The sequence below is a fragment of the Strix aluco genome, chromosome 1 (genome assembly GCF_031877795.1).
Source record: "Strix aluco isolate bStrAlu1 chromosome 1, bStrAlu1.hap1, whole genome shotgun sequence".
Taxonomy (NCBI): Eukaryota; Metazoa; Chordata; class Aves; order Strigiformes; family Strigidae; genus Strix; species Strix aluco.
In genome coordinates, this window is record NC_133931.1 from 135674335 (window position 1) to 135693225 (window position 18891).

At 36.4% G+C, this 18891-nt stretch overlaps 1 protein-coding gene across 4 annotated transcripts in view; it reads right to left on the reverse strand.

The window, feature by feature from the left end:
* Nucleotides 1-18891, reverse strand: part of AGMO (alkylglycerol monooxygenase) — a 193764-nt gene that overhangs the window by 39569 nt on the left and 135304 nt on the right. The window contains exons 13-14 of one of the 4 annotated variants that reach the window (XR_012626257.1): nucleotides 15940-16043; nucleotides 15525-15581 (exon numbers count right to left, since the gene is read on the reverse strand). The exons of the other annotated variants lie outside the window; for them this stretch is intronic. The gene's annotated coding sequence lies outside the window, so the exon portion shown is untranslated. The remainder of the gene's footprint in view (nucleotides 1-15524; nucleotides 15582-15939; nucleotides 16044-18891) is intronic. 4 annotated transcript variants of the gene reach the window in all.

The window sequence follows — 18891 nt, forward strand, 5'->3', positions numbered from 1 at the left end:
GAAAGATGATGGTAAAACATGCAGCAGAAATTCTGAACAAGGAGTGGTGAACATCTGTGCTGTTTCCTCTGTAAGAAAAAGAAAAGTTCATATCCCACCCAGGGAGAAGAAATGACCCTGATAAAGAATGTAAGTGATCTTGTTTGACCTGTGACACAAGACTAGTGCTGACCTCTTGCTGCCTAACCACAATGCATGTTTTTTGTTAGAAGAGTGAGCAAGAGTGCATTGCTAAAAAGGAATGCAAGGAGTATGAATGATGCTGAAAGTCAGGAGAATGAAATATTGATTGTGGAAGCAAAAGTGTGTTTGTTCAGGTAGGTATGAAAGACTAAAGAGAAGAGGAAAAGGAAGAAACACAAGAAGAGAATTAAAATAAACACACGCATAACCAAGCCATTTCTATTCTAGCAGCAAACCAAAGAATATGCCACTTCCTTGTCCCTCCTTGGACCAATATTGCTCTTAAAAACATACTAGAACTGCTAATTATAGAATTTAAAGCAATACATAACCCAAATATTGTCCCATATAATTATGAAAGTGCCAAAATGTTAATCCAACTCTATTTGGGAATGTTAGTCATCAACATTCGATATTATTTATATAACTCTTCAAATTATAAATTAAGTACTTCTAACTCAGCACATGGAGAGCATGATTAATCATTCTAATCCAGAAACCACCCATTCCACTCATCTTTTTCTTTAAAAAAGCAAACACTCTTACTTGTCAATAGCTGGATGCATAAATATTTCTAATACCGGTATAAATACAACACACTGTTCCTGAAAAATGAGCACATGAAAGATTTTAATTGTCAGCCTTCCCACGTGGTAACATTAAAGTAAAATAAAATACAATTGGCTGCTTACTGACAACGTTCGCTCTCTACAGTACAGGAAATAGCATGCTTAACATCCAGTCCTTATAAAAATATTGTCTGTGTAGGTCTTTTGTTAAATAAGATTAATTCAACAGATGAAAAGCTGAAGTCAAATTTAATCCATGCAATCTCAAAGCACAAATCGATGCACTTTTCACATTCAAGAAGGATAATTTATTGAGGGAACTCTGGAAGGAAGGGAATTTACTAAATGAATTCACGCCAGCTGAAAATTTGGCCTCCAATTTTAAAAATGACTAATAGAAAAATTAGAGAATGTAACAATAAATCTAATTATATTGCAGCTATTCTTTTCTGGAACACTTTAATCCTGAAATGTAAGCACAAGACTACCATGAAACACAACAGAAGAACACTGCCAGGTCTGATGTACAAATTTTGGTAATATGTGAAGCAGGAGGACAAAGAGTCTAACCTGTCAGCAGTCAATATGCAGTACATTTTTAGCAACAGTAAGAATATGTTTGGTGGAGCTGGATGACTCAAAAGACAGGAAATGTAACATGGAACTTTACATCTCTGGGTCACAGGTTCAAATGTAACCAAGGGCAGGATCCACAGTGCAATGAATAAACTTTTGGCACCTGCTAAAAAATTGTAATCCAGATGCCACTCACTCTACATTGCTGCTTAAGACACCTTATAAACATACAGGGAAAATAAAGATATTCAAAAGGAGATCCAAAAAGGCTATGACACCAAACAGGGAACTGCAACCAGCTACCAGAAAAATACCTTTTCTCCCCAGAGAAGAAGCACTTCAATTTACAGTGCAACTAAACACTCTCAACCTCAGGATGAGTCTATCTACAGGGTCAGGCATTCAAACCCGTTTCCTAAGGTGAGGCACCCAACAAGTGGGCTCCTCAAAAAGCAGAGCAAGATTCACTCTTTTTAAAATGTAGGCAGAGAAGCGGGTGGTGTTGACTACCAACTTTTTACAAAGTCACCCTCAAAAAAACCCTAATCTATTACAAAGTCAAGAGATAAATTGTTTCAGAAGATTACTTCAATTTTCTCCTTAGTCCAAGGGAGTTCACACCCACTTCCATTCTTTTGCATGTTCCAACTGCCATACTAAAATCTATACTGAGAAAGGGAAAACACTCTTTCACTCCTGATGAAACTATACCTCTACACAGGAATAGAATAAAAGACTTAAGAAATGAGAGAAAATGTCTATCAAAAACGGTGAACATGACTCTACAGACCATTGACTTAAGAGATCTCAATTCCAGTCCATGCTTTTGTTGCTTTTTACACAACTTTGACATGCAACTTTGCATTAAAAGGACATTCACCAGATACAATAAAGTCTGCTGATACAGGTAGTGCTCTGGAAGGTAGAGATGTATATTTGTCTCTTCAGAAAGAAAAAAAGAATTGCATATGGTTCTTCTGCTTCCTGAACAACTTGTCTTTGCTAGCCTATTATACTTCAGGGGAGAGAGGGAGAAGTACTAACAGTGTGCAACAAAACAATGCTGCTGCATCTTGAAGGGAGCTTGAACCTGCCAATACCATGACAGTATTCTCTAAAAGTATATTGGAACAGGAGTCCCCGTGGTATAGACAGGGGAACTTTGTCTTGGTCCCCACCAGACTTAGGCATGTTCAGTCTTCAGCAGTGTTGAGAAAGCAAAACAGCTGAAGTCTGGGTACTTCCAGTATAAGAAAGAATTTTTAATGACAATTTGGGCCTCAGCTGCTTCATGTAGTCTCTCTTGAGGTTGTCAATCCTTTAGCTACCAGTCTAGCCTAACTATCAATTACCAGTGTCTGGAATTGCTAACAGTTGATGGAACATGTGAAATTCATGAGATGAACATAACCGTATTTGCAAAAAAGCCTCTATCAGCTGGCATCTCTTCTTCCAAAACAGGGTCTAAGCAGTGAACACAGAAAGAAAATACTTTCATCTGGCCAGAAATAAGGCACACTGGCCAACATAACAATGTTGTTTAAGTCACATTTATTTCAGTATCATCATCCAATAGGTAGTCCAACCATAAATATGCACATGCTAATTGTATTGTATTTGATGATTTTTCTTACAGCTTTGCTGTCTGAATGAATACTTTAACTACTATGGTGTTTATGTTGTATTAAAATATGGAAGTATAATAAATTAATAGCACCTGTTATACATTAGAAATTCTAGATGGTAGACTGGTTTCAGAAAAAAAATTTCAAAGTAAGGAATATACTTTTAGTTCTCAGTTTTTGCAGGTGCCAATAATTGAGGGATTAAAATTTCATCAGCAATTACAAATGAGCATTATTAAATTTATACGGATAGCTGATTTGTGAGCACATTTAAATTCTCGGATGCCCAAGTGACATTAGTTGTCCCCTCAAAATACATATCCCACTTTCTTTTGCAGCTATCCACAAATCACTAAACAAGCCCAAGAATACAGGAATAATTTTTCAGAAGTTAGCATCCTGCAAAATTTTCCCCTTTTTGAAGTCACAGACTCTAGAAGTAGATTAGAAACTACATCAAGATTGCATAATCCCACAGTAGGTTTTGAATTTTTCTAATAAATACTGAAAGAAATGCAGAGAAAGTTATGTTGTTATTATGTTTCCTACAAGTTTCAACTTAGCCTGTGAATATCATCCTTTTCTCTTTTGAATCTCAGTGAAGTTTGGATACTCATATTAACCCTATCCTGTTATTTTTCCAGCAAAATCCTGCCAATGGATTTCTTTCTCTAGTGAATCTGGAAATGTTTCTTAGTAATACTGCTTGGTAGCTCTACATGTTCTCTCAGTAAGATATCTTCCATAGCCATTGTGTCATTTTAATTGAATATAAAATAAACAAAAAGGCTTTGTAATATCTTGGTATGCCTTTTCCAACAAATATCTATTTCCTATCTTATAGCAGAAGCAGTGGCCCACCTCTTAATATTACTCACAGTGTTCTTACTCTGCAAAAGAATGTATTACTAATAGCAACACAAGGGACTTGAAGGGTTTCTTCTGATTTTATCACTTTCATCATCATTCAAACTTCAAAATAAAGCAACGTGTCTTTTTACATCGTATTTTCTAGAACATTAACTCTTCTGCCCCAGGGACTTGCACAGACACCTCAGCCTGATCTCCAACAATTGCAATCAAAACTCCTGACATGTCCTGAGGTTGAATCCATTAAAGTGTAAAGGCTCTGACATTTTGGAGCATTCTCTTTATGTTACATTGACAAATGGAGGGGTTTTGTGTTTCATTGGTTAAGAGGGAGTCAGGTTTTAGTTATTTGAACGTGGGGTAACTTCATTCATGGATCAAAAAAAGACCTCTTGGGGCTTCCAAAGTCTTAATTATTTTAGAGCTACAAGGCATGATTTGGTAGAGATTTGGGTAATGGGAAACATATTCTTCTGGGATCACTTCACTTTGGGGAGCTTTCCAGCTGTGAAACAGGCTCTCAAACTTAAAAGCTCTCCAAAGCTCTACCTGGCCCCAGGCCCAAATTTCCCTGTAACAAAAGTTGACTCGTAGAACTAGTGTAATATATGCAACCAAAAAACTGCAACATTAAAGAATTGGTAAGATTTATGATAACACTAAAAGTTGTTAAAGTGTTTTTAAAAGGTCAGCTTTTCACATTTAGAATCAGAAGAATGTTCATTTTTATATAATCACCACATACCTAATTCCACATGCAAAAGTGACAGCTATTTTATTATACAAGGTATATAAGGAGGTTTGCACATGACAGTATTAACTTATATTAACTTATTAAAATAAAGTGAAGGTTCCATTTGTTATAATTCAGAATGATAAATATCAGGGCTCTTTTTTATGTTAGAATTGGTTTTCTGGAAAACTGCTTATATGGTGAAGGCTCATTTATTAGTTAATGTAAACATAAATAAATAACAAATCCATTGAAATCTCTGGGTGTCTGACATTACTTTCCAAAATTTAAACAAAATCTATCACTTTCAAGGCATATTTATCAACAAAATATGTGGAAGACAGGCTACTCTTAAGCCCATTGATAGTAGTTTTACATTGTATGTACATGCAATGGTAGATAAGAGCTGTCTGCAGTCTGGGACATCTGAATAGGGTATGATTTTAATTCAGAATTGTTTAAACTGAAAATTTTTCTATTGCTATCAGGATGAAGAACAGTAAGTGGCTTTTGAAAAATCTAAACCATGGAATTTTATAGGCTCAAATCTGTTTAAAAGTGCACAGAAAACCTTAGGTGCCAAGAACAGACCTTCAGCATAGAGTTCAGTTCCTGCTCCAATATGATGGTTTCTCACACAGGCCAAACTGAAAATGTCTTCTTAACATGAAGAGACTTAAAAACAACTGACAGAATTATGTATGCCATTAAACAAAGCCATTAGGCTTAAGGAAATTACACATGCATGGAAATCACACACAGCAACCACCAAAATTCCCTACCATATCAAAACATCAGAAAAGCAAACCATGAGAAAAAAATCTTCTGCTGAAGTGTAGGAAAAACTCTTTCATGTTTATGGGCTCCATTTGAAGTCTGGAGCCCACACATCTCCTGTATTTAAGAAAAAAAGAACTGTAGATCAACAGCCTTCCAGTGTCTCTATGGTCTCTCCTCTAGTCCTCACCTAGAAAAGTATTGCACATCCTGTTCTACTCTGCAATGATGATGTTTTTGAAAAAGGTTCCCTAGGACAATGATTATTAAAGCTTCAATACTATACTATGGGTGACTTTGAATAATATTCTTAAGCATGTATTCTCCTTTGATTGTCCTGATATCTCTTTTTCCTTAGTTATGTCTCTTCCTTACATTAAAAATTCTTCACACCTCTGAGAAAGCACTCCAATCGTCTAGCTGAACAGTAACACAAATACTGTTACCTCTCTGGTACATACAGTGATGTTGGGCATCTGGGATACTATCTAGAATAGAAAAATGCAGAGGAGCAGAAGACAGAGACAAGCTCACGCTGGGTCAGTCCAGGTGAAACCTGGTCCGTCCTGAGCCAGAACAAAAAAGATTTCTTTGACCAGATTCCTACAGAGAACATGGTACTTTTCAACCATGATATAACAAGATCAATGTTTATGGAGGAGACAGGTTTGTTGGTATAGGCACAAATTTGGATGTGAGCTGTCTCCCTGTGAAAGAATAGGGCACCAGTCCAAATGAAAATTGTTCCTGGAATCAGTAGCATTAAGGAGTGTTACAGGCAGCCATGGAAATGCTGCTCCTCCACACCCCCAGCTCAACTGGATCTGAGCCATGGGCAGAGAGATCTCAGATAGTCATGTGTGCAATTCACTGTGCAACCCATGTCTCACTGGATTTATTAGTTCATGCTCCTTTCTCAGCAAAAACTGCTAGCCTGCTCTTGAAAAATACTTTGTAAAGTATAATCATGTTTGTCAAGTGCCAGGACTGAGTCAATAATGCAGGTTGCAGGCATCAAGCTTAGTGTCTCTCTATTTATCTAGGTTGTACATCTACAACCTAGATAAGCTGTCATGGATAACTCAAAGCAAACTGTAACAATAAATATTCATAATAAAACCAAAATCTCAAAACAGTAATTTGTGGTTGCCTAATAAAATTTTAAGGGCAAGATTATATTTAGAATTTCTTTTCAGAAAGGAGAAAAGTCCAGAACTGACTTGAGAGTCATTGCTAAATATGGGACAGAGCTCGGGCAGTGGGGCATGTCGGCAAGCGCAGCACTTGAAAGTTGTCTCATTTTCTTTTTGGGGGTTTTCTCTATGTAGTAGGACTGCCTGATGCATATGTGTAGACTGAATGAAATAGACCACACCGAACAAGCAATGCATGTAAAATAATATAAAAATATTTGTATCTTTGGAATGAATTTACCTGACAAACTGTCAGGTTTGTTTCTTTTTGTTCTGTTCATTGCTTAAGATTTTTAAGAAGGAAGTACTTAGTAAAATCAAAAAGTCTGTCTAGCTTAGTATCTGATAGTAGCCGAGTAGCCAAAAGCTAATGCCTAGGGAAGAGTGCTAACACAGGGCAAGCATGCAGTGATATCTTTTTAGAACACCCTCCCAGCCTCCAGTGATTTCTAATTCATAAACTGAAGTAAAAGATTTATCTGAAAGATGATTATGTACAATGTCTATTTCTAGAGGCAATGGCTCCTAGTACATCAGCTAAATAGTCTAAATTCTAAAAATTATCTTCATTCAGAACAAAATTTATGTTAATAGAACTGTTATTTCAGTGGCTGCAACTGCGCTGATCTGAGCATGAAATGTCTGTGCTGCATACACCAACCCACAGGGCATTCTTTATGTCTTCACTTACAGTCTCTTGAAAGGTTCACTGCCTGCAGGACAGGTAGGTCAGACAAGGAGCCTCAGAGCTGCACACAGACAACACAGATGCTCCCAGTCCCAGGGAGTGTTCACACCGACAACCAAGAGTGGCCCTGAAGCTGCTCTTCACACAGGATGGACTTGCTTATCCCATGGACAAAGGGACTGTAAGGATGCGCTCAAGCCTCACCAGAACTTCCATGCCCAAGTCCTATAGGTGAGACTGCAGATAAGCAGGTTTTCTACAGCCTGCCACTGAGGCAGCAGCAGAACTGAGGGGTCGAGCAGTCACAGAGCATTTGCCCCTCATTGCTCTTCACAGCCATAACCACTACTGGGCCCTAGTCCCACCAATGCATGGAGTTATCCTAAACCCTAGAAGCGGTCCTGTTCTATCTGGGCTTGCTGATGCTTTAAAAAATAATAATTAAAAAAATCAGCATTATGAGATTATTGGTCATAAGACTAACAAGCTCTTCAAATTCTATTTCCCAATGTCTTGCACTGACATGTTTTAGGTATTCCCAAGGACTGGAGCTAGAAAGACAATTCCACAAACTAACAGATTTCACCATGAATTAGACCTGACGGGGCTGCTGGAAAGTTACTGTTCATGTCAACCTGTCACAGCTTGTGCAAGGGAAGAGCCTGTGCTGCTGCTGGACAATGCTCCTGGCCCTCTGGCAACTGGCAGAGGGTCACCAAAAAAGATCCCAAGGAAAGAGAAAATGGAAAAACTGTCTTTTTTGGTGTGAATAGTTAAACATGTATAACTTTTTAGGCAATAACTGTTTTTATGGTTACCAAAGGAGCAACTGTGACTGAGTACTCCAAGTTTTCACAAGTTGAAGAGGTCTATGCAGATTGCGCCAGTGTGCCCATGAATTTATTCCTTAACAAGTCAGTAGAATTTAACACACTAATTGTGAGAGGGGAAAACAACAACAAAACAAACAAACCACTTCTGCAATTAAAAAAATGAAAATAATTCAGAGAGAGGAGACTGGTGTCCCATCCACGGATAACCTATATTTGCCAAAGCTGCCCTGCCTTGATGTGACATTTTAAAGATACTTATTTCAAACTGTATGAAAATCATATCTTGGTTTGAAATTTCAGCTGCTGCAACTTCTTCATACAGAAAAGCCTGAATCTATAATGCAGAGCTACTACCAGGACCTGATCGGGGTTTCTCCTTTGGCCATGCACATCAGCATCAAACCAGGCCAGGGACTACTAGCTTTATGTTTGCACAGACAGACTTTATCAGAGAACAGTATCCCTCACCCTTAAAGACGGTTGCTTTAAAATTTTCCCCTGAGTTTTGTTTCAGTAGTTATAGGAAGGAGACACAAGAGTCAGGTTACACCTTCTGAAGGACTTCCTCACATCACAGGCATCCCCAGCAGGAATCTTACAGACTGCTATTCCCTGACACTCTGCCATGCTGTATGACTGCTTTCCTGCCCCCACTTGAAAGAGCAGCAATTAAATCATTTTACCTGATCCACAACACCTGTTAGAATGTAGTTCTGGGTAAGAAGTCTCCATAATTCAGGTATTTGAAATCAGCCTTGCACCAAGAACATATAGACAGCAAATTACACTATTCTGACAAAAATATTTTTCTGCACTATTCATCATTCCATACAGCTCTATCTCTCATAAGCACCCGCATACAGACTCATACATCCACAAGGGGCCCGTCCTCCTCCCACGGGTAAGAAAATTTTCATTTAAATCATGTTCATAGGTGTGGTAATACTGAACACTTACATTTCTTGGGCATATGAATGCTGCCAGTATACATGGCCACACGTACCCTTTTTATAGTCAAAACTGCAAATCACCTTCTGCACTAAGTCATCACTCATCAGTTGCATGTTGTAGTAAAATCTATCTCTGTTCTCTCTCTGGGTAATTATTTCAGAAGAATCTGCAGCAGAGAGCAGTTATGTATCTGAACAACTTGGCTCACGTTTGGTGGATCAAGTTTGGTTTTCATTTAAAGAATTTTTTTTTACTACATAATTTTATTTAAATAAACATTAAAAGCTTTCAAAAAGATTCAGTTGCTGTAAGTGATCAAAGCTGTGGTTATTTAGGCTCCTTTTTTACAGGATGGTTACAACCACGTTAGCAATGGGTTTTTTTTTTTTTTTTTCCTGCCATTATAATTGGATAGCACTGTCCCAGTCATTACTGTGTGAGTGACTTCTGCCCCAGCAGTCACGGCAGAATAGGCTAGTCTTTGTTCATTTATCATATCAGGACATAATTTCAGCTATCATGATGTACTTGTTAAGGTCATGCTCAAATAGATTTTCCTTTTTCTTTTTCCTCTTATCTGCTCCTACAGGACTTCCCTTTTCTCACCTAGGTTTAAGAACTGTAATTACCTAACGTATTCTGATGACTTGAGACAACTGTAGGTCTGCTAAGAATCACAAAGAATGATTAAATTTTGTTTTAGGGACTATTCTGGAATTTCAGTGTAATGGATAAAGCATACCAGTGACAACTAAGTCTAAATCAATGGCTCAAATGTGTAAGTGTGCTGAGATGAGACTGTCAAATGAAGAAAACTGTTCTGTGGCATTATGAAAACAAATGCTTACAGGAACATTATAATAAACAAACAGCAATGTTTTTGTTACAGACCTTTGGAAGTTATTGTGCTTTCAGTCCTTCTGATAAGCAAGCTGAGACTTGCAGTCATAAACATGTTCAAATAATAGTGACTTGAGTGAGACTTGTAGAATCTGATCCTTCAGGAATTACTCATGTACATAATGTTAATAACGTATGTAAACTTTTGCAGCACCAAAACCTCAGTTTGTACATTACGCACATCACATCATAAATTGTGTTATGCAAGTACTGTTTCCAGTATTTTCACATCTTATTTTCTGTCAGCCTGTTAACATACATTTTTGTTGGTATCTGATACAGACACCACTAAAAAAACCCCAAAAACAACCAACAAACAAAAAAACCACCCCCAAAACAGACAGACATTAACTTGCAATGAAGTGTATGCAAGGGCTCCCAGGACTCTGCTGGGCTGCAATTTCCTTGGATCAGTATGGAAAATCTGGCTGGGTTAAAAAAAATTTCATTTGGACTTCAGCCTGAGAAAGTTTGGCAAAATTCCTGGTTTATAGAATTTCTGCTGCCTGCTGCTTGTGTTCCAGGTAGCGCAATACTTCAGAATCTTAAAGACTTCTGCTTTAGTAATTATTTTTACAGACTTCTTGATAATGCCAATTAATTGATTCTCATATGATTTAGTTCTTACTGCTTATAGTATGTCATTCAAGATTAAGTTCAAAATCAGATGGTAATAGGGCTCCTCTGAATATTTTATTTAGTTTACCCTATATTTTTAACTTATGGATAATGTTAGAAAAGAAAACAAAAAATAAAAAATTAATTACCTGAAAAGGTTTGGAACACATGAAAATCTGCTGCCTTTGCTCAAGGATACTAGAAAAATATTCAATGTGATACCAAATCTTTATAAAAGTCTGCATTTCCATTTTGAGTCAATTTTACTTATAAGACTTGACATGACCAACCTGATACTGTTAAAAATCATATCCAGCATCTTGGCTGCTTAATACTTTATTTTATTTGCTATGTGGTTTTCTGTGAGCAACTGGCAAAATCCAGTCTTGGTAATAAGTCTTGGTAATAATGCAAAATTGTAATTATCATGACTTTTTGGGGAAAAAAAAATTAAGCAGTACCTAGCTTGTCCTTTAAGCTTTTTTACTACTATATAATTTCTAGATACAGAAAGTGTAAACACAGTAAGAGGGAATGGGCCTCTGTATTTGGTTCTTGATTTTGGGGGTAACACAATGAGAACATCAAAACATAATTTGACAACTGGGGTCACAGGGACCATGAAATACTACCTCATAGTGATTGGGATAGGAAGAAGGACTAAAAAAGAAATAAAACCAATGAACTTCACTTCAACAATGAAGCTTTCAATAAACTTACAGAATTGGTTGTAAGTTTTCAAGGAAAACTTATCTAAGGTGAAAAGGAGTTAAGGAGAGTTCATGGTACCTTGAAAAAAAAAAATTAAGGAAGTAAATGTTAAAAAAACCCCAACACACCAACACAGCAAAACAAAAAACCCCTCCTTACAATGAAAGAAAATTAAGATATAAGTTGCCCCAAATCATGAACTTTTCCTGATTCCAAACACAAGATGGAATGCACAGGAAATATTTGAAACATACTGTAACAGAAGGTCAAATAAACTATTTATAAACAGATATATATGTATAAAGAAGTCCTCACAAACACATATGTAAAGCATAACAACTAACATAGTTGTATGAAAAACAAACTGAACATATCCACATTGGATAGGACAGGAGATAGCAAATATGTTTCAGGCTTAGTAATTTTTTAAATTCTAAGAACAATTAAATACTCACAGAAAGTCTTTGGAATAGGTTAGAAACACATCTGCCAGGACGTCTGTTAGGAAGTGTTATTGACCCTGTCATGGGGAAGGCAGAAGGATTGGAGGCTTTTTTTGCAATTCTTGCAGCCCTACAGTTCAGTGTCCATTTCTATAAATTCTATCAGTTTTGCGTGGTCTTCTGTGCCCTTCAGAGCCCAATCCATCTCCTCATTTATCCTGTTTCTATGATCCTGTGGCTCTCCACCATACTCCCCTAAGTACTACATTAAGGGTGGACTAGTCCATCTCCTCAGTAACTGATATCCCTGTTGGTATGGTAGGGAAAGAACTGGGCACAGGATGTGAGGATGTGGTTATACTGCAGTCTGGGGCTGGACAGAACTGCAAGAGGGAAGGAAAACAAGGAGGGAGTTGAGTTTCTGTGTTGAGTGTGTGTAAGGGTAAAAAGCACACAAATGCATGTGAAATGCATTCACTGGTGTAGTATCACTACTCATGAAAGGTCAATGCACGATGTCCACCGAACAGTGTTTTCCTTTTTAAATATCTGATCAAAGGTTTCATTAAAAGTTGGATTTCTGCTAGAATAACTATGTCACACTGCTGTAGAGTATGTGAAGGTTTTTTGAATTATTATTTTCCTGAAGGAAATGCTTGTTGCAGTTTGTAAAAAGTCATCAATAAATAAAGAGCTTGCCCACAAGCACAAAGGCCATGTGCTACCTGAGGAAACTCAAATGTACTAGTTTAGACATCAAAGCAATTTAGCACTGACCATGCCATGTTAGCATGACATTCCACCAAGACAATAAGCCTTGCATTTTTTTGTGTTTTGTGTACCTGAGGTTTTGCTTAGTTTTAAATCCTTTTCAGAAAAAAAATGGGTTGATTGCCAAACAATGGAGTTTTAAACAGCTGAGGGTTCTTGGTCTGTGGGAACTCTTTTATTAAAAGGCAAGTAATGAAGGGCCAAAAAACCCCAATGATTTTTGTAATGTTTCTTATTTTGTTTACTATTTGCAATGCATTTTAGGTGTCCTTGAATCCCTAGGAGTGCAGTTGGCTAAAATAGCAATTCATTTCTTGATTAATGCAGAAAACAGTGTGAGGCTAGAGGGCAGTCCCAAAGTTCCATGTATATCCCTGATCCTACCTTTCATCTGCTGTGCACAGTGGTGGCCCTAATGCATTTTAGCCAAGGAAGACAGCCAAGGCTGAAACTGCCAAGTCTCCCTGTGATAAAGCTACTAAACAGCCTAAACTCTGTCTAGCCCTGGAGCAGCAGGGCCCTGGAAGCCAGCAGAATTTCTTGTCTTGTCTCTCATTCCCTTACTCTGAGCTCTCTGAGAGACATGGAAAGTGTCTCAAGACAATCAGACACAAAGATTTTGGACAGCAGTCACAGAATCATTACTGTCACTATTTCCTAAACCATTTGCAGCTTCGCAACACTCCTATAGTATCTATAACTCCACTTAAGTATGTGCAGACTCACAAAAGTTTCTTTTATATGGCTGTTATGGTTGACTTTAGGAAAAGACTTTCATAATCTAATAATCTGAAGACCCTTCCAATAACAATATCATAGCTTCTAACTCCATATGAAAGCTTCTTATAAGTAATATACACAATTTGTCTGAAGTACTTTAAATATCTATATTCAACTGTATACCTACCATGAACTTTACTGTAAACATGCTAGTAAATGAAAATTCACATTTCTGTCTGAAAAGTAGGCTGTTTAGGTACAAATGGTAAAAGGTAGTAATAAGTTTTAATGTTTTTCTTTAACTTATTTATGATTTCTCACTATTCTTGTATGGTTTAAAAAGCTTTTGGGGTACAATCATATACAATCCTTATTCAAATCAGCAACGCATTTTGTACTATTGTACAATAGCTACATCTGTCCATTATTTGCCAGTTGTGCTGTGTTACTGTGCAAATTAGACAATCAATTTCCTAAAGAAATGAGGCGCTTTTTCTGAATCAGTCAGTAGTTTCAAGCTTCTTTTTGTTTAAGTGTGATCACTGATGGCTGGTCTGTATTGAATACCATCACTTTTCACAGAACACAAATTACCATATTACCAGCTATCTACTAGGAATTAATCATACCATCCTTGACTGCAAACACATAAAACCAAAATGGCAAAGTTTCATGGAAAATTGATATTTAGAGTTCAAATAAAAAGCAGCCTACAGTCCTCTAAATTCAGGTTAGTTCTTCTTTCTTAGTTGTGCGTTGGTAAAAAAATAATTATCAGATATTGTGCACCAGAATTTGAATTAGATTTAACATCACACATCTTAAATTTTCAAATCCTTCTCGCTCAAGAAATCCCTGAACCAGCCACAGCTTCTATATATACAAAAACCTGTTATGGATTTTTTTTCCATGAACTCTTCTAGTCTCTTAAGCCTTTGTGAACTTTTTGTTTTTACAGAATCTTGTGAGAAGTTCCAAGGCCAAAACCACATTTTGTCATCAACCACATCCTTTTGCCATTTTTTTTTTTTTTTGGTTTTGCATTCTCCACATGACATATTAGCTTCAGTTGATGGTAAGCAGTCTAGTAGTTTTTCATTTGTCTTTCCATGCAAACAGTGCATTACATGCTGCATGAACAAAGCAGAGGTCCATTGTGGAAACTGGCAATGCAAACATATATAAACTGCATAACCAAATATTTCTCATTGCCACATGAGCTAACACATGTTCCTCAGCTGTGGATTCCCTATAACTTCTTCCTCAGCTGTGGATTCCCTATAACTTGAGAGGTTTGTAAAGTGACTTTTTAAGTGGAAAAGTTTGAGAATTTGATGGGGAAAAAAAACCAACACAATGATTTTCAAAATATTAACAATTACAATGCACCAAATAATACTACAGGGCTTTTTCTTTTTCAATTTACAATAATAGTCACATTTTGCATCTCTGAAGACTAGAGAACATTCCCCAGTAGACAAATATGCTATTAATATGTTACATCTCTGGCTGATTTATTCTCATTTCTGTTATTTTTTATGTCCTATCACTAAACCCAAGCACATGGTTCAGTCTGTATGTCTATGCACCTGTCAGCAGATCGGTTACAGTTGATTAAGGGTGTATTCAGAGAGTCTCGGTATTTCAATATTCTGTTTACTAGGGTGTTTTTAAGAAGCAAACCTAATATATTAAGATAAATGCTGAACTTCATTGCTGTCTAAATTTATTATTCTATCTTTGTTGAACATACTGCAGCTGATAGCTATAGCACACAGCAGCTCTTCAAGAGTAAAGGTGAATTTTAATTTATTTTTTTACTGTTATTTTTTAAACACAAAAATGACATGCATGTAGGGCAATCCTTTTAAAAATCTAAAAGTATGACTCAAAAAGCCCAAATCAATAATGCAATGACATTTTAATACTTAAGAATAGTTCCTCTTGAACAGCTCAAGACAAGATCAATATATTCATAAAAATAATGCTGCTGGACAGATGAGCCAGCACTCAGTGGGTATTCAATAAGAAAGGAGTGATGTCTAGCAGATTAGGGATTAGACAGAGCAGTAACAAGAAAAATCGTTAACAATCATGAGACAAAATAACATAGGCAAATTAGTACATAAATTACTCATTATTAGTTTACCTGGAGATAAAAAAAAAAAGAGAGTAGCTGGTGATTTCAGGCTCACTTCAAACAAAACTTTCTTTTCATTTGCAAGACCCTGAACAAATATTTAAATTTTACTAAATATTTTTCAAGGATTTAGCTTTCTCAATCATAATATTGGCAAAACAAACCTATAGTGCCAAACAATATATCAAGAGACATCATAAGTGGCAGCAATTTTTGAACCCACCTCTATTTCTGTATTTTTGATAGACAAAACCAAACTCAAAAGACTTCAGAAGAAAGTCTGGAGGCAAGAAAAAGGATGAATGATTATTTATCTGGCTTATTATGAGACAAATACTAATTAATTTTTTAATGTATTTCCTACGATACATATTATATACTATAGTATTTGATATACAGCATGTTTGTGCAGGTGTGTTACTATATATGTTCAATAAATATACACTTTAAAAAAAATTTTATATATATGTGAATACATAAATATTCATACCATTTCTAAGTTTATGTCTGTGTTCTCTTACTTTCTCCATTTGTCTCTTTAAAAACGTGGACAAAAGTGGAATTTCATGACAGATAACATTCTTTGGTGTTCATTTCAGTAGGGAGTAAATAGCCATGAATGACCTTCTTGTCTTTACCTTTGATTTTTAAAACGTTTCTTGGTGCTTTAACAAATGGTTCACCACACTTCAACTGAAGGGGAAGAAGATGTCAGTGACTTGATGGATGCTTTTTACTACAACTACAAGTAGAAAGGAGACATTTAGCACCATGTATTCTCATGATTTGTTTTATAATCCTATTGAATATGTACAGTTGAATTGCTAGAATATATCGCTAAGAATGTTGTTAATTCTGTGGGAAATCTCTAAGATTAAATTTTGTGAGAAGACACATAGCATTTTCCCTGAAAAGTTTATAATGAAGCAAATCTGTGAAGATTTTGCTCCTAAATCTTTATTGGAATTTGCTCTTAGTCTTGGAAGCAAGAATGTCTCAAAGTTTTGTGACAATGTTGAGAGTACGTATTATGTTGCAACATTCAAATAACTTCACAACATCAATAACAACAGTAAAACAGTTATTGACAGAAAAAGCTTTCTATAAAGAACTGTCATTAAAGTTGTATGCACTAAATTAAAAAAAAAAATCAGGTTTATAATAATGACATAAGCTAATGACTACAAGACACATAACATTTTGGGAGTGGGAAAGAGGGGCTTGACTTGCTGTGGAAGGACCCTCTGGCAGTTGGGAGGCATTTCCTTTACGATAGATCCAAGCTTAATTTATTTTTTAATCCACTGTTGGTTCCCACATCCTTTTGCAACTAGCACAAGCTAATGGGAGATGACAGACAGATTTATATAAGTCACTTGGGGCTGGCTCCAATAAAAGACTGATGCCTTAAATTAGATGCCACTACACCAAACTATACTCAACAGTCCCTCTCAAAGATGTCTATGCAATTTTTTGTCTTTTTGAGCTGAAACTAATCTGTTGTTATGTCTTTTGGTATCAGTACCTTTGAAATTTGTCATCTTTCTAGAAGGTAACTCAGGAATTTCCAGAAAAAAACAAGACACAGGACTTCTGTAAAAGTGATATGTTATTAGAATAAAAGATTGAGCCTTACTGTATTGTCAAACTAGTATTAGTATGCAGAGTACATAAAAAGGACTGCCAGCATGGCCAAACGCACAAGTGGAAACTGACCCATATTACTTTCCTATACAAGGAGTGTTACATGCTCCGCTTCATTCCCTGCTTTTCTTACCAAAAAAGTCTTTGCATAGGTGCTTTCTGCCCTCTTTGTAACTTGTTTAGTCAGTTCTATCTACGCAAGCCAAGTGCAAACAGGTATGAATGGTAGCAAACCACAATGGTGACAATGGCTACACGCAGTTCACCAAGAGAGACCATCAGGTACCATCATATGTAAGTAGCAGCTATGATGCTTTCACATTTGCATTCTGTTCTCAGTTCACAGGACACATTACAAGTCTGCAACCCAGTCCAAATGCAGAATTTAAGCTATTCTAACACAGAGTCTAGCAGTTTCAAAGGCGGCCCCATTTCCAGAGGTAAAATTACCCGTTTTTACTGCTAAATTGCCAAAGCAAGATAAGCACATACTACATACATCTCGATTTTGACCTCACCCTTTTACATTCAGGAATACTCCTTCACCACCCTTTGCACTCTGCTGTTTGTGGAAAGCAAAGAAGACATTATCTTATCTTGCCCTTCTGTGCTCTCCACTTTCTCCTTTCAACTCATCTCACAAGCACTATGATTTCACTGTTCATTTCCTGTTGGACTATAAACATTGTCTTTCTCTTGGCATATGTTTCATACTTTTTTTTTTTGTTGTTGTTTCCTTTGCTGGCTTGTTCTACAGCTCCCCACCCTTTTGTATTTGTCTCTTAATTGTGGCTAGCCTGAAAATTATTTGGATAAAACATGTCACTTCCAAAAAAGTATTTTTTTTTTCCCCCTGAATACCCACTCTCCACTGACTTTCCCCTCTTTTTCACCCTTCCAAGCTAGGTTTACTAAAGTTCAGCCAACCCTTCTGTTTCATTCAGTAGATTATTTCTTTTTAAATAATTGCATTGTAGGAGTATTATCATGTCAGTTCTCAGCTAAGTGGTCTAAGTAGAGTCAAATTCATTAATTATTCTATTTTACCTTTTCAGTTTGACAATCTATTTCAATCTTTCCAGCGTGGACATAAACAGCATACTTTTAGATTACAGAAATATTTTCCAAATTCTCCCACATTAACACAGAAATTTGTACTTTCAATATATAGGATGTCCTAACCATTACAGTATCAAAACCATTATAATTCATTTTTTACTTGGTAAATTAATTTGCTAACCTGAAGTTCTGAATTTCCAATCTATAAAACAAATGGTGGCATAGAGATTTAGAGATAAGTGGGGAAAAATACCATTTGCTCTCCAAAAAATTATATTTTCCACTTTGATCAGGAAAGCAAAAGGCATAAGACCTTTGTCTCCATGGCCTCACTGTAACTTTAATTCAATGGGATTCCAAGGAATATGGGAAGAGTTATTAATCCCCCAAGGCCTGTAAACTGGCTATTTTTCCCTTCTTCAGCCTCTCCTGTAGGCGGGGTTCTTCATTTTCTAAAATCCTCTTAAGAGCTGAGGCAGTGGAATTTTAGACTTCAGATTTAATAAAGGAATTTTTTTCCCTTGGGTATGCAGCACTGGGAAGAGGTATAAGAAAAGTTCAAACCCAAAATGAATAGAATCATTTCACATCTTTTTTTATTATTATCAAGTTCAGGTGACTAGAAAACACTGGCACTTAAGTCAATAACATGGCATCAGTACAAAAATAAGCGTATTTCAGATATTGAGGTGTATACTAGCTCACTAATGAGATTTTAATTTAAAATGACAATTTACTTCCATACCGCCAAAGGGTATTGAAAAGATTTATTTATATACCTAATGAACCATAATGTAGAGAGTTGTATAGGAGTATATTACTCTGTGGAGCTTCTATGAGTTTCGCATCCCTATTTAATTTTTACTCTAATGAATGGTAATTAATTC